Below are 16,443 nucleotides of genomic sequence, written 5' to 3' on the forward strand. Positions count from 1 at the left end.
TGTGGAGACCAGGTCCTGTTTTCACACGGAGGACACCCTCCATCATGTTATGTGGCACTTCCACCATGCTAAATGATTCAAAACCGGGCATTCATGAAGGCCATCAGCAGCAGCAGAATTATATTCCACCACAATCTGTAACCTCATGGCCCGGCATATCCCTCACTCTACCATTACCATCAAGCCAGGTGATCAACCCTGGTTCAATGAGGAGTGTAGAAGAGCATGCCAGGAGCAGCACCAGGTGTACATGAAAATGAAGTGCCAACCTGGGGAAGCTACAACACAGGACTACATGCATGCGAAACAGAACCAAGTGATCCCATGATCAATGAATCAGATCAAAGCTCTGCAATCCTGCCACATCCAGTCGTGACATTAAACAGCTAATGGGAGGAGGAGGCTCCATGGATATCCCCATCCTCAACGATGACGGAGCCCAGCACATGAGTGCAAAAGAGAAGGCTGAAGCATCTTCAGCCAGAAGTGCGGAATGGATGATCCGTCTCTGCCTCCTCCGGAGGTCCCACCATCACAGATGCCATTCTTCAGCCAATTCATACGATATCAAGTAACAGCTGAGCGCACTGGATACAGCGAAGGATATGGGGCCCCAACAACATCCCGGCTGTAGTGCTGAAGACATGTGATCCAGAACTAGCTGTGCTTCTAGCCAAGCTGTTCCAGTACAGCTACAACACTAGCATCTACCTAAAAGTGGAAAATTGCCCAGGTATGTCTTGTCCACAAAAAGCAGGACAAATCCAATCCGGCCAGTTACCGCTCCATCAGTCTACTCTCAAATCATCAGCAAAGTGATGGAAGGTGTCATCAACAGTACTATCAAGCAGCACTTACTCACCGATGCTCAGTTTGGGTTCGGCCAGAACCACACGGTTGCAGACCTCATTAACAGCCTTTGTCCAAACATGGACAAAAGAGCTAAATTCCAGAGGTGAGAGTGACTGCCTGTTGACATCAAGGCAGCATTTGACCGAGTGTGGCATCAAGGAGCCCTAGTAAAATTGAAGTCAATGGGAAACAAGGGGAAAAATCTCCACTGGCTGGAGTCATACCTAGCACAAAGGAAGATGGCTGTGGTGGTTGAAGGTCAATCATCACAGCCCCAGGACATCGCTGCAGGAGTTCCTCAGGGCAGTGTCCTAGGCCCAACCATCTTCAGCTGCTTCATCAATGACCTTCCCTCCAACATAAGGTCAGAAATGGGGATGTTCGCTGATGACTGCACAGTGTTCAGCGCCATTCGCAACTCCACAGATAATGAAGTGGTCCATGCCCGCATGCAACAAGACCTGGACGACGTTCAGGCTTGGGCTGATAAGTGGCAGGTAACATTCGTGCCACAGAAGTGCCAGGCAATGACTATCTCCAACAAGCAAGAGTCTAACCACCTCCCCTTGACATTCAATGGCATTACGATCGCCGAATCCCCCACTATCAACATCCTGGGGGTCATCATTAACCAGAAACTTAACTGGACCAGCCACATAAATACTGTGGCAACAAGAGCAGGTCATAGGCTGGGTATTCTGCAGCGAGTGTCTCACCTCCTGACTCCCCTAAGCCTTTCCACCATCTACAAGGCACAAGTAAGGAGTGTGATGGAATACTCTCCACTTGCCTGGATGAGTGCAGCTCCAACAACACTCAAGAAGCTCGACACCATCCAGGACAAAGCAGCCCGCTTGATTGGCACCCCATCCACCACCTTAAACATTCACTCCCTCCACCACCGGCGTACCGTGGCTGCAGTGTGTACCATCTACAAGATGCACTGCAGCAACTCGCCAAGGCTTCTTCGGCAGCACCTCCCAAACCCGCAACCTCTTCCACCTAGAATGACAAGGGCAGCAGGCGCATGGGAACACCACCACCTCCAAGTTCCCCTCCAAGTCACACACCATCCTGACTTAGAAGTATATCGCCAATCCTTCATCGTTGCTGGGTCAAAATCCTGGAACTCCCTACCTAACAGCACTGTGGGAGTACCATCACCACACGGACTGCAGCGGTTCAAGAAGACTGCTCACCACCACCTTCTCAAGGGCAACTAGGGATGGGCAATAAATGCTGGCATTGCCAGCGACGCCCTGGTCCCATAAACGAATTTTAAAAAAAGATTCGTGCCACGTAAATGCCAAGCAATAACCATTTCGAACAAGAGAGTCTAAACACCTCCCCTTGATATTCAATGACATCACCATCGCTAAATCCCCCACCATCAATATCAATATCAATATCTTGACCAGAAACTTAACTGGACCAGCCACATAAATACTGTGGCTACAACAGCAGGTCAGAGGCTAGGGTTTCTGCGGCGAGTGACTCACCTTCTGACTACCCAAAGCCTTTACACCACCTAAAAGGCACAAGTCAAGAGTGTGATGGAATAGTCTCCACTTGCCTGGATGAGTGCAGCTCCAACATTCAAAAATTCCAAAACCATCCAGGACAAGGCAGTCTGCTTGATCTGCACCCAATCCACCACCTTCAACATTCACTCCCTCCACCACCGGCACACTGTGGCTGCAGTGCATACCAACTACAAGGTGCAGTGCAGCAATTCTCCAAAGCTTCTTTAACAGCACCTCCCAAACCTGTGACCTCTACCACCTAGAAGGACAAGGGCAGCAGGCACATGGGAACACCACCACCTCCAAGTTCCCCTCCAAGTCACACACCATCCTGACTTAGAATTAAATCGCTGTTCTTTCATTGGTCAAAATCCTGGAACTTCCTCCCTAACAGCACTGCGGGAGTATCTTCACCACACGGACTGCAGTGTCAAGAAGGCAGCTTGCCACCACCTTCTCAAGGACAATTAGGGAAGGGCAATAAATGCTGGCATTGCTAGCGACGCCCACATCCCATGAATGTATCCATTTTAATAAAGCAAGTGGGACAGGTAGGTGTGTATTCAAAATCACTTGTCTCTTTGCCACATTTGAAAGAATGAACTTTGACTTACATCTCAGAAATGTCCCAGAGCACTTCGCAAAGAAACACTTTGAAGTGCAATCACTGCTGTTATGTAGGTAAACGCATCAGCCATTTTTCATACAGCAATGTTATGAATGACATTTTTGATGATATTGGTCGATGGAAGAGCATTGACCCAAGACACTGGGAGAAATCTCAGCTCTTCTTCCATTGCTATGGGTCTTTAATGTATTTACGTGAACCACCAAAAGAGGCAGACAGAGCATCAGTTTAATATCGCACTCAAAGGATGCACCTCTGACAACGTATCGTTTCCTCAGTACTACAATGAAGTGTCCGCCTGTAATTTTTGCTCAAATCTTGAGAGTGGGGCTGGAATCCACAACTTTCTCACTCGGAGGTGAAAGTGCTAATATGTGAGCCAATTCTTTTTCATTAATGGTAGCATTTATTGCATTTCCCATACAATTATCAACGGTATTTCCATTTGGGGTGATGTTTCAAGATGGTTACAATAATTATGTTCCCCCCCCCCGCCGCCACTCCAAGGAAGTAGGTAAACAAACTGCAAAAAATATAAACAAAATGATGGAAACAGATCTATTTCGCTATGCCTGAACATTCACAAATTAAATGGAAATGGCCTTCAGTTAAATAGTGTAACTATTTTCCCACAAAACTAAACTTCAAAGCTTTATCTGCATGGAACAATGAACTTTTGGAGCCATTTTGGAGGAAAATTAAAAGGAAATCCAAGGCTCGAGAAAAAGCAGCTTCAAAACCCAGTGAAACAAAACTAACTTCATTGTTGAAGACTTGTCAATTAAATCAATGCACTGGGAAAAGAAAATCAATGTGGATTAAAAATATTACATTATCAGCCCCAAATTACTGCAATTTTACACAATTAAAAAAAAAAATCTTGTATCTCTCCAATGCTCCGTGTCAGTCATGATATCACTACACATACCATAGTGTAAATTATCATGTCACTACACCACACACCCTTCTGTATATCAATCATGTCATAAAACTAATAAAACTGCACATCTGAACTCAGTCATGATATCACGACACATTACTATATAGTGCAAATCATGATTTGCACTGCACAACCAAGGAGCTGAATTTTTTTTTCTGCCTGTAAGTACAAATACAGATTACAAGCTCTAGGTTTCTTATGTGATTGCCACCGTCAGTACAAGGTACTATGAGAACTTCAGTTAGGAGAGAATGCCATACTACTATAATACCAAATTATTTTATGAGATAGAGAAGCTTCAATGGGCCGATTGGCCTTTTCTCACTCCTGATTTTTTTATGCTCTTATGTACAATCTATCACAAAAATAAATTAGCCACTTCGATGAAATACGAACATACGAATTAGGAGCAGGAGTAGGCCACTCGGCCCTTCGAGCCTGCTCCGCCATTCAATAAGATCATGGCTGATCCGATTACTCCACATTCCCGCCTACCCCCGATAACCTTTCACCCCCTTGCTTACCAAGAATCTATCTACCTCTGCCTTAAAAATATTCAAAGACTCTGCTTCCACCGCCCTCTGAGGAAGAGAATTCCAAAGAGTCACGACCCTCTGTGAGAAAAAATTTCTCCTCATCGCTGTCTTAAATGGGCGACCCCTTATTTTTAAAGAGTGACCCCTAGTTCTAGATTCTCTCACAAGAGGAAACATCCTCTCCACAGCCACCCTGTCCAGACCCCTCAGGATCTTATATGTTTCAATCAAGTCACCTCTTATTCTTCTAAACTCCAGTGGATACAAGCCTAGCCTGTCCAACCTTTCCTCATAAGACAACCCGCCCATTCCAGGTATTGGTCTAGTAAACCTTCTCTGAACTGCTTCCAACGCATTTACATCCTTCATTACATAAGGAGACCAATACTGTACTCGGTACTCCAGATGTGGTCTCACCAATGCCCTGTAAAACTGAAGCATAACCTCCCTACTTTTGTATTCAATTCCCCTTGCAATAAATTTAAGTATCCAACTAATAAACCTTCAACATTAAAGTGCAATTTGACATAAAATAGTGAAGTGATCAATCTTAAATCTGGGTTCAGTGCATGGTCCTGAATTGCATTGGGCCCTGTACATTAAACAATTCACCCAGTGACAGTGACATCAGGAATGACCCAGTGGCAAATGAATATATTCATTCATACATGGACCATTCTCCCGACACTCAAGAAGCTTCACATATAGGGATTTTACAAAGTGCCTCCTGTAAGCACCTGTACATCAGGTACAGCAAGTACATTGTTTGTTTCAATTTCTAGCAACATAGCTGCAAAGTTGGCCTCAATACAGCCCGACTGAACAGCAGTTACAAACAGACTTATTTAGTTTTGATGCATCTGGTTTCTCATTAGCACCAAAGATAATTAGACAGAACCAACATACAGTATTTTGTTTTAAAATAACAAAGTATTTGTATACCAACAGGTATACAGGTAATACTATTTTGTCTGGTACACCGGGGTTTAAAGAGTTAAATTATGAGGATAGGTTGCATAAACTTGGGTTGTATTCCCTAGAGTGTAGAAAATTGATGGGTGATCTAATTGAGGTGCTTAAAATGATAAAGAGATTCAAGAGGGTAGAGAGAGAAATTATTTCCTCCAGTGAGGTAAGCCAGAACAAGAAGGTGCAAACTTAAAATTAGAGGTAGCGTTTAGGAGTGAAATCTGGAAGCATTTTTCCACAACAAAGGGTAGTGGAAATCTGAAATTCTCTCCCCCAGAGGCTGTGGAAGCTGGGTCAATTGAAATGTTCCAGGCTGAGATCGAGAGATTTTTATTAGGTAAGGGTATCAAGCAATATGGATCAAAGGCGGGTAAATGCAGTTGAGATACAGATCAGCCATGAGAATGACAAAACAGGCTCGAGAGGCTGAATGGCCTACTCCTGTTCTGATGTAGTATGCTCCATCATTGACAAAAAGGTTTATCATCTCTGTTTTTTCATTTCCATTTCTGTTATACAATACTTCACAAAAGAAGCGATCAGACGCTACATGTTAATATGCCAAGTAAATGCCAGTTAAACCAATACTGTACATACTGTTAATACTAAGAGCACACTTCTGGACAGTTCAAACCTCCAATGCTTTTCCCAGTGCATTGATTTAATTGACAAGTCTTCAACAATGAAGTTAGTTAAAAGTTAGTTTTGTTTCACTGGGTTTTGAAGCTGCTTTTTCTCGAGCCTCGGATTTCCTTTTTAATTTTCCTCCAAAATGGCACCAAAAGTTCATTGTTCCATGCAGATAAAGCTTTGAAATTTAGTTTTGTTGGAAAATAGTTACACTGTTAAACTGAAGGCCTCTACTGAAAATCAGTTCACACAGAAAAAATTGACATAACTTAAGTGTTAGGCCTAGAATGCTGGAACAGGTTAATTTTCTGTTTCACAAACACTGAAATTACAATGTAATGCAAATTCATTCACCATTATCACTTTTAAAACAATCCAAAACACCAGAACATACCTGGCCCTGTGACATTACAAGGAATTACTCCAGGCCCCACTGAACATACTCATATCTATACAAATCGTATGCATACTAAGAGCGTAGTTAAACTTTGCTAAACTATATATACTTATTATACCTGCATGTGACATGTGTGCTGCAATAACTGCATATTCAAAGCACACCCCATGTTGCCCTATATCCTGCACAGGTCAAATGTTAGTACTGTAAACTGATTTCCTCCCAAAACAGAAATCATTTTGTTAATAGAAACTTGTCATTTTTAAAATCTAAAGAAAATACAACTATATTGTTGCATCTACTCAAAACTATAAAAAAGGTACAGAATAATTCTTTCCTCCTTTTTACACCAATTTCTTCCCTCAAGAAATGGACTCCTTCCTGGAGAACAGTTTAACAGGCATTAGTCAGTCCCCTGCATCTCACCCAAGTAGCCATTCTTCATAGGGAACCGAGACAAAGTGTCAACAGGTTATCTGACCATGAGTGGCATCACAGACAGCACGAGTGCATTTCCACCAGGAGTCACTGGATAGGAGCAGCAAGCCTGATCTAAACCAGGAGGAGTGCTGAGCCCAATGGTAGCCGGTCCACTCCTCCCTGAAATCAAAACAGCATAGTCAAACCTTGGACTTCCTTGATTTGTATGGCTCAGCTGCTTAACCAGCAGAATTATTGGGGGGAACCTTGTTTTAATTTTTTTTAAGTTTCCAACAACCATCTTGGATTATCAGCGCACTTCAGTATGTGAGAACGTGGATTCCCGTTACTGTCACTTTCAATTTGCCATCTCACAAAAAGCGACAATGAATGCGGCGTGACAAGGGTTTTACTTCAATACATTTATGATGATTATGTCATTTTCCTCTGGAGAAATATTTTTTTTTGGTCTGCTGGCTGTCAGACACATGTGGAAATCTATCGCCATACCCAAGATTGCTGAAACCAGACTACTGAGAAATAATTAGAACTTCTGTTTGCCTTATACAAGTGCATACATATCTGCATCTCATATTAAACTCCAATTAAATGACAAAATTTAGGTTCAAGTTGGAAAAAGTCAATGTTAAATGGTTTCCGAAAAAGACTTATAGGAATACTTGCATTTATATAGTGCCTTTCACGACCTCAGGGCTTCCCAAAGCTCTTTAGAGGCAATGAAGTACTTTTGAAGTGTAGCCACTGCTGTAATATAAGAAACGCAGCAGCCAATTTGCACACAGCAAGGTTCCACAAACAGCAACGTGATAATGACCAGATAATCTGCTTTAGTGATGTTGGTTGAGAGATAACTATTGGCCAGGATACCGGGGATAACTCCCTTGCTCTTCTTCGAAATAGTGCCATGGGATCGTTTCCGCCCACCTGAGAGGGCAGACGGGACCTCGGTTTAGCGTCTCATCCAAAAGACGGCACCTCCGACAGTGCAGCACTCCCTCAGAGTGTCAGCCTAGATCTTGTGTTCAAGTGTAACAACAACAACTAGTATTTACATAGTGCCTTTAACGTAGTAAAATGTCCCAAGGAGCTTCACAGGAGCATTAAAAGGCAAAAAATTTGACACCGAGCCACATAAGGAGAAATTAGGGCAGGTGACCAAAAGCTTGGTCAAAGAGGTAGGTTTTAAGGAGCGTATTAAAAGGAGGAAAGAGAGGTAAAGAGGCGGAGAGGCTTTGGCAGGGAATTCCAGAGCTTAGGGCCTTGGCAACAGAAGGCACTGCCACCAATGGTTGAGTGATTATAATCAGGGATGCTCAAGAGGGCAGAATTAGAGGAGCGCAGATATCTCGGGGGGTTGTGGGGCTGAAGGAGATTAGAGAGATAGGGAGGGGCGATGCCATGGAGGGATTTGAAAACAAGGATGAGAATTTTGAAATCAAGGCATTGCTTAACGGGGAGCCAATGTAGGTCAGCGAGCACAGGGGTGATAAGTGAACGGGACTTGGTGCGAGTTAGGAGTCGGGCAGCCGAGTTTTGGATCACCTCAAGTTTACGTAGGGTAGAATGTGGGAGGCCAGCCAGGAGTGCGTTGGAACAGTCAAGTCTAGAGGTAACAATGGCATGGGTGAGAGTTTCAGCAGTGGGTGAGCTGAGGCAAGGGCCGAGGCGGGTAAGAGTACTGTTCCAGTTTAAGCCACTAAAACTGCACAACTTGCCAACACAGTAATGATAAACTTCCCACTCTTTGTCCAGTTAGGACCACCCTACCCTCTAGGGCAGTTGTTTGCAGGGTTATTTCAAGCCAATGATCCAGTATCAGGACAAGTCCTACAGATCCCATCAATGAGCCAGGTTGGCTAGTCAATTATTAATATAGTGCCTTGGAGTATTACAGACCTACCCATCTTAGGTTTTGGATTACAGAAAATCATCTTTGTCCCAATCTCTCATTGCCAGGCATATCATCTTGGACCAAACTCAACCTCAAAGCAACACATTGCTTTTCTCCCAACACCAAGAAAAGCAGTCACTAGTTCATTTTTAGACTTTTTAGTTGAGCCCTTACTAAGCAGACAGCAGGTCCCAGGAACTGCTCACAAGCACCATGGTGAGCATTAAAACTTACCATAAAGTGGGCGAGTGAGCACACTGCCACCTGAACACATCATGGATACACATCATGCCCCATCAAACAGAAGTCCCACCAATTGAAGGTATAAAGCTTCAGCAACAATTGCTTACTTCTCTGCAACCTAATATAAGTAGGCACCAAAACCTGGATATATGAATACACATATGCACGCTCACCCTCCAGGTAACACCTTCCAGCAGCTTGTCCTAAGTCACACTTTTTTTTTCTCCCAGCTATACAATGGATATCTGCCTTCAGCTTGGTCCAAAGGCCAATGCAGAATAACTTGCAATGTACCAGCCATCCCAACATTTTAAATCTTGAAGTCCAACTCATTATTAATTGCTTAATCAAGATCTTTGTGTAAGAAACTTTAGGAAAGGAAAGCGCCTGTCATGAGCCGACTCTCCCTTAATGGTGCAAAACAACACCTCGATGTAAGACACAGCCCTCCCTACCTTCTATTCTTTCCCCCTTTTGTCACCAATCCACATTACAGATTGGTCCTGGGTCTCGCACATGACCTTAGGCAGCCCCTCTTTTTCATGACTAGGAGCTCAAACCATGAAGAACTGTTTGTACACACATTATGTATGCCAGAAGCTTAATTCACACTGGAATTTTACTGTTATTGGAGAGAGACAAGACAGACAACAGTGGCCTTTGCTCCTTCTCATAGCAGTTCTGAGCAACTACACTAAAGTTAAATTAGTTTCCAACAAAAACTCCAGATACCAATTTGATCAACAATTGGAACTAAACCCTTGTATCTTCCAATCAATACCTCCAGGATCCCCTCATGCGCTGTGTAAAGCCATAATACTACACTTGGGGCAGTACTCACTACAATATTTCACTGCCTAACATAGATTCACAGGGAAGTTCACCAACATGTAATTTGTGAAAAGCACCACGGTTCTTTCAAAAATGCGAGGACTCAACACTTCAAGACCATCAGTGGTGAAGACATTAAGCAGAATGGGTGACAATGCACAATCTTAACTCTTAGAGACATTGGCTCAGTGATGCCCTTACCCGGGTCGTGGAGCTGAACTACGTAATCCCAGATCAAGTCTTTTACGAGGGCTGCACAAAACACTAGGTTGAAAGCCTTATGAAAATTGATAAAAATACAACTGAATTTTTACTGAGCCTTTCAATGTTTGACGAACTTGTATAAAGCTATAACCATGCATTCCTCGGGAAAATAAAATCTACCATTTTCCTCTTTTGTTACATCATAGGCCTCAATCACATCTGACGTATACGTCAAGATGACCCCACTCCCCCCCAAAAAACTGTGTGTTATTGATACCAACAAGATTACTCAGTGATTTTCAATTTTACTAGGATCCCCTTCCTTGTGGATAGAATCGACAATCATGCTCTAATGCACCAAGGGTATGTATGCTTCAAACAAATTATTTTTTCCTGGCTCCATTTTGAGTTGGCAGTTATTGCAATAATCACCAAGATAGTTACCATTCTTCTCTCCTTCCCTACAATAGCGTTTAAGAATTTGGCATAAATACCACTTACACCTGCAGTGCTACCATTAGCCAAGCAATGTGGTGTGGAATCCACCTTCTCAGAGCAAACTGGTTCATTCAGACCATTTACCTGGGTAGTACACTCTGCTAGTTTTTACAGATGGGTCTCTACTACAACCATTAGAACACCTTCAATTACTGACACTAGTCCAATAGAACCTTATTGGCCATGACTGATCAGTCTTTAGCCAATAGAAAAATGATTTAGAAACATTTAAAATGAACCACATTGCAGTTAAAACACTGTAACACAACTTTTTTGTACTGACAGCCACAGTGGCTCGCGGAGATTCTGACGGCATTGGTATTTTGATGGAGTGGAGAAGACTTATTACATCTGAGTGGTGCAACAAGAAAATAGCAATGATGTACCTGTGTACTTGGAACAAATGATATCAACAGAGTAAAAGTATTAGCAGAAAAACAAAATCATGGGATCTTACAAGATATAATAAATACTAAACAGAAGAGATAAAAAACGATAGTAAGTGGATGCATTGCATTTATCTCAGATGCCATTATTAATACAACTGTACAGTTCTTGGAGTGTAGAATGCTCTTTAAAACTTTCAAAACATGCAGAAGTTTTCATTCATGCAAGATCTTCAAAACTAATAGTTGAAGTTGTGGCATCTTTGAGAAGAGAATCAGGATGAACGTATTAACACAACAGCATATGTTAATCCAAAATATCATCTTAACTAACATGCAATTGCATTCCTTTTTTAATTTAGCGCAAAAATGCTACTGTCATCCCAAGGACGTTGGGATAAGGTATTGTTTACATCTAGCTAACAAAATAATGCACTATGTCAAACCACATCACTGATGCTTCAATTATAAACTTCAAATCTGGCTAACAACTGTTCTAATTGGCTAATTGTATGGCTAATCAAGAAAGCACTAGCTTTGTGAAGACCACCAACAACCCACACACTATTTTTCACTTGTGGGTTAGGTGCTTTTCACCAATTTGTGAAATTAAATCCCTTTATATACAGACATTTTCTATTAAATAGCCACCACTTCAATTGCAAAATATTTTACTTGATTCCTTTGTCTTACTTTCCTTCAAACAAGAACTCTTTACTTCCTTGATCTTCCACTTACTATTCTATTGGAAGAGCTGAAGTTTTGAAAAGAAACCGTATACCCTGAGATTTTTGACACACTCATCCATACTGCAGTATTACACCTGTATTTAACAGAAGTATGAATTAAAACTATGCTGAAAGACACTCCGTGCAAGTTGCAAATGTCATAATGGGCTAAAAATGTTGTTTGCATTTAGTTAATATGTCGAAATGCGACGAATTTGTTTAAGATCAACTGTAAATCTAGCACCAGCTATTGGCTCACTCGCCCCAGCCAGTAGTTACAGGACCTGTCAGCTACACACGACAGTGCTATACATACTCGGCACATGGGACGTACACTACGCCTTACGTATTAAAATAGTAGAATATACGGCAATTTTACAGTTTCCAGAGCTGAAGAATGATAAAAAGTGTAAACAAATCAATCACTTTGTTAGATCGCAGCACAGGTACATTCTAGCCGTACGTCAAAACACGGGGTGTTCCGGAAAAGGACTACTTGCAACAACACATATACACACACACACACAAATCTCTTTGATACAGGGCAACTCGACAGAACCAAATGCAACAAAAAGTACAGTGGCGAAGTTATAATTTAAAGGCGTCACCGTTTAAATGTTGTCGATTTCCTCTAATCTCGTCACATTATTGCAGGGCAAAGTAGGCCAAGCTCAAGTTTGCATCGCTGTGCAAAATGTCGATCTAAGGCTGACAAGACACAGCGAGAGAGTCCATCTTGCTTCGGGGAAACGAAGTGCAAACCTCACTCACTCAGTGAGAGAGAGAGAGAGAGGAGAGGAAAAAACTCCCCAAAACAAACGGCGTTGGCTGCGATTTCAGCGCTCGTTACTCGATCCTGGTTCCACCCGACTGTCTTTTAGTTGCAAGGTTAGGTCTCTGATGAATTATCACGAGGCGATTCAGTGATCTGTCCGTATATTTTTTGCACACTGATAACATTTTAAGAGGAAAAAAAAGTGCCCTGGCGTGAGTGTGTGTCGCTTGAACGTGTCATTTGCAGGACATGGAATGGTTTCAGCTCCCCCCCCCCACCACCAACCCACTGACTGACTCCCCCGCAAAAAGGGGGTCAACTCGATCCTCAACCTTTAAAAAAAAGTGCAAACGTAAAACGTTTTGTTTTAAAAAAATAAACAGAAGGGAGTTTAAGCTCTTGTCACAGCACGACTATATTCACCACCAAATCTCGTGGGAAGCGATAATGCGATTTGATCACAGGAAGAAAAAAAAGAGGGAGAGAGAAAAGGGGGCAGGAAAGCAGGTACAGAGAATCTGCACAATATTGTCTCTACCTTAATCATCCATCACATTTTCTCTCAGCGGAGGTCGCGGCGGTAACTGAAACTCTTGCCCCCCCCCCCAAAAAAAGAGGTGTCTGGCTGCAGATTTCTGGTGGAGAGGTGGTGAATTGGGGTCTCTCTCTCTCACACACATTAAACACAGACTTTCCTATAACCAGGGCTGAATGCACCAGCTGATCTTTCGCCGTTACACACACACACACACGGATCTCTCTGAAATGAGCGTCGTATCCCGTTCCTTCTCTTCTACCCCTCCTCCCCTCCCTCCTCCTCTCCCGTGTTATTTATTTTTTGTTTTTTCATGACAGAAAACCGAAGGCAAAAAACACCATCTCGCCCCCGAGCAGAAGGCTTTCGCTCCACGATTAGCCAGAGCGACAGAAAAAAAACCAAGAGACTTTGTGTGAGAGAACAACAACAACAGCAGCAGCAGCAGGGCTTAAAGGACTAGGCCTCCCTTTCGTTCTCTCTCTTCCACCCAAGTTATTGACAACATCACATTATTGTACGGTATGGAGACAGCCAGCACTCACTGCCTGTAATCTCTGGCTTTGAAACCCCTTCTCTCTCCACAATAATTCAACACTTAAACCCCCCTCCCCTCCCTCCCCTCAGTACAAATGCCAAATGGCCCCTGCTGTAGTTTTTAAGTCAGCACAAATCTCACTTTGCCCTGGCTGTGTCAGAATTCCCCTCTCTCTCTTTTTCTCTTTTGGTAACAGTTTCGTTTTATTATTCGGACTTGTGTACAGTCTCTGGTGTTATAACACTGGCCTAGCTCCGCTCTCTCTCCTGGCCTACTTGGGTCCCTCACACACACAAATACGCCACAAATGATTTTTCTTTTTTATTATTAATTTTTGTTTTATAAAAAAGTTTCAAGTCACTGAGAAATTGTCGAATGCGACCCTGTCTGGTACACACCTGGTGACGGCCCGAGGTCCCGTCCGGCGCTGGCGGCCGTTTAAAGCCTCTCTCTCTCTCTCCTCTCTTTTAATGTGTGGTATGTTCTCCCCCACCCCCGGCTCGGGGTGGCGTTGGGTGAGAGAAGTTGTGTGTTTAAAAAGTCGCTTGTTTTTTTTGTTGTTGTTGCTGCTGCCCCGTGTTGTGTGAGTGACAGTCAGTCAGTCAGCAGCAATGAAGGAGAAGTTGCCTGCTGGCCCCCTCTCTCTCTCTCTCTCTCTCTCTCACTCACTCTCTCTCTCTCTCTCCGGCTCTTTGGACGAGGGCGAGAAGCTGCCACTAACAGGGACCCTCATTGGTTGCCAGGCCCCAGCAAGAGCCGAGAGCAACCAAAGAGACAGACTGTAACAACTGGGAGAAACATGCACAACATACACTGTCTAACTAACCTTCTCTTCTTGCGAAAAAAAACCCATATAAAAATATGTGCGCGCACACACACAGCAATCCTGCATATCTTTATTTTTCCTTTCTCGGTGTCTCACGCACACAGAAAGAACTGGCTCGTTACAAGAACTCGTTTTTAGTTCGCCTAAACGCGAACTACAAGAAAAGGGGAAGGGGGGGGGGTGGTCGAAAGAGAAACAGCCAGCCGAGAGGTACGTTGTTCCCCCAAGCAGCGTACAGGGTTTAATAAGATTTCTATAAAATGTGTGCGAGAGATAGAGGGAAACAAACCTAGCTACTGTAATAGGAACTCGGCATCGGGCATATTGCATGCGGTGTAACTACAGGATCATAACACGGGAAGGAGCAAGCCACAGAAAAAGCATTGGGACATTTGCAACAGATGCAACATACAGTATGTAACTAGATCTCTGAAAAACCAATACGACCCAGACAAAGAACAATCTCTAAAACGGTGCAACAGAGGGAAAATAACAGAAACATTTGCTGTTGCTTATTTAAAGTAATCATCAGACGCTTTGCAGCTATATATGAGAAAAGATCAGGCACAGAGAAAGCAACAGATACAGAAATGGTGCTCTATAAATCACATAGAAAGAGATATCTCTCTAAAACATGTTCAATAGAAAAATAATGATTTGTAAGAGCTTATAAAAGACATTTATTACATCTAATTACCTCATTATAATACCAGGAAACAGCAGCCAAAGAGAAAACATTGGAACTGTGTAAACCCCATTTGGCCCAAGTAGAAACCAACATATGCTGTAAACTGTAAGAATGCGTTTTGTGAAATTGGTAGCAAGGTGGGCCTGACCTATCCCTTTCTACAATGCTTGAAAGGATTTTACCACTGAGGGTAAATGAAGAATATTGTACCAGGTAGATTTGTCACGATATTTTTTCCATGTCAGCACTAGAATTAGGAAGCTAATGCTGTAGCTATATAAATGTAAGAAGTCACACAACACCAGGTTATAGTCCAACAGTTTTATTTGAAATCACAAGCTTTCGGAGCGCTGCTCCTTCGTCAGGTGAAGTGGAGAGATGCCTATAGACACAGGTTATATAGTCAGAGAACAATGCCAGATGATTGCAGGTAATCTTTCTAACTGCCATTTATCACACCTCGGCAGAGAGATAATCACAGCAATCAAAGGTGTGACTGGTGTCCAAACAGGTCAGTCAGGAAAACATTACATCAAAGAACAATGAGGTGGGGTCACAAGGGGCAAAATGTTGCAGATGCTGGGGTCTGTATGAAAAACAAAAAACATTTTCTTTGCTGGAAATCACAGCAGGTCCGGCCGCATCTGTGTGGAGAGAACAAGCCAACGACGACTCGAGTCTGGATGACCCTACGTCAGGTGGGGTTACATGTAGCGTGACATGAACCCAAGATCCCGGTTGAGGCCGTCCTCATGAGTGCGGAACTTGGCTATCAGTTTCTGCTCTACGATTTTGCGTTGTCGTGTGTCTCGAAGGCCGCTTTGGAGAATGCTTACCCGAAGATCGGAGGCTGAATGTCCTTGACTGCTGAAGTGTTCCCCTCTCATACACTCCTCAACCATCTCGTACACCAGCTCTACAGCAGACGCCGCAACCTCGAAACCGAGATAGAGTCCATGTTCTCAGCCTGTGCTCAGGACACAGCAGACCAGCTACAAGACACCGCCAAACAGACGAGGCAACGGAACTACACTGCCTACATGCACACCAAGAACAGGAAGCTTGAGAAACTCGGCATAACCACCAGCAGCAACCAAGCCTCCCCCGGTACCATGGTTGAAACCACAGGGAAGTCCATCGTCAACTTGTCCAACCACACCCTTCAACCAGACAAAATTGAAGTTCTCAGCCAAGGGCTCAATTTCTGCCCCACCACCAAAATGGTCCCCATCGGTCTCGCGGCAGACACAGAGGAATTCATCAGGAGAATGAGGCTCCGGGAATTTTTCCACAAATCCCAAGATGTCAGCAGCGAACTCAATGAGACAACCAATGATCCGGAACAGCAGACAAAGGGATCCGCAGTGCAGCAACCGAAGAAGAG

The 16,443-nt window shown here is 43.3% G+C and overlaps 1 protein-coding gene across 3 annotated transcripts in view; it reads right to left on the reverse strand.

Annotated features, from left to right (window-relative positions):
- Positions 1-14,208, reverse strand: part of bbx (BBX high mobility group box domain containing) — a 204,674-nt gene extending 190,466 nt beyond the window's left edge. The window contains exon 1 of one of the 3 annotated variants that reach the window (XM_086006906.1): positions 13,944-14,208. The gene's annotated coding sequence lies outside the window, so the exon portion shown is untranslated. Of the gene's footprint in view, positions 1-12,305; positions 12,734-13,010; positions 13,236-13,943 lie in introns of those variants that run through there. The other 2 variants (XM_086006908.1, XM_086006907.1) reach the window with 2 other exon arrangements.
- Between the last annotated feature and the right edge of the window lie 2,235 nt (positions 14,209-16,443).

The sequence above is a fragment of the Somniosus microcephalus genome, chromosome 14 (assembly GCF_052327205.1).
Source record: "Somniosus microcephalus isolate GS21.2 chromosome 14, FLI_Smic_1.0, whole genome shotgun sequence".
Lineage (NCBI taxonomy): Eukaryota > Metazoa > Chordata > Chondrichthyes > Squaliformes > Somniosidae > Somniosus > Somniosus microcephalus.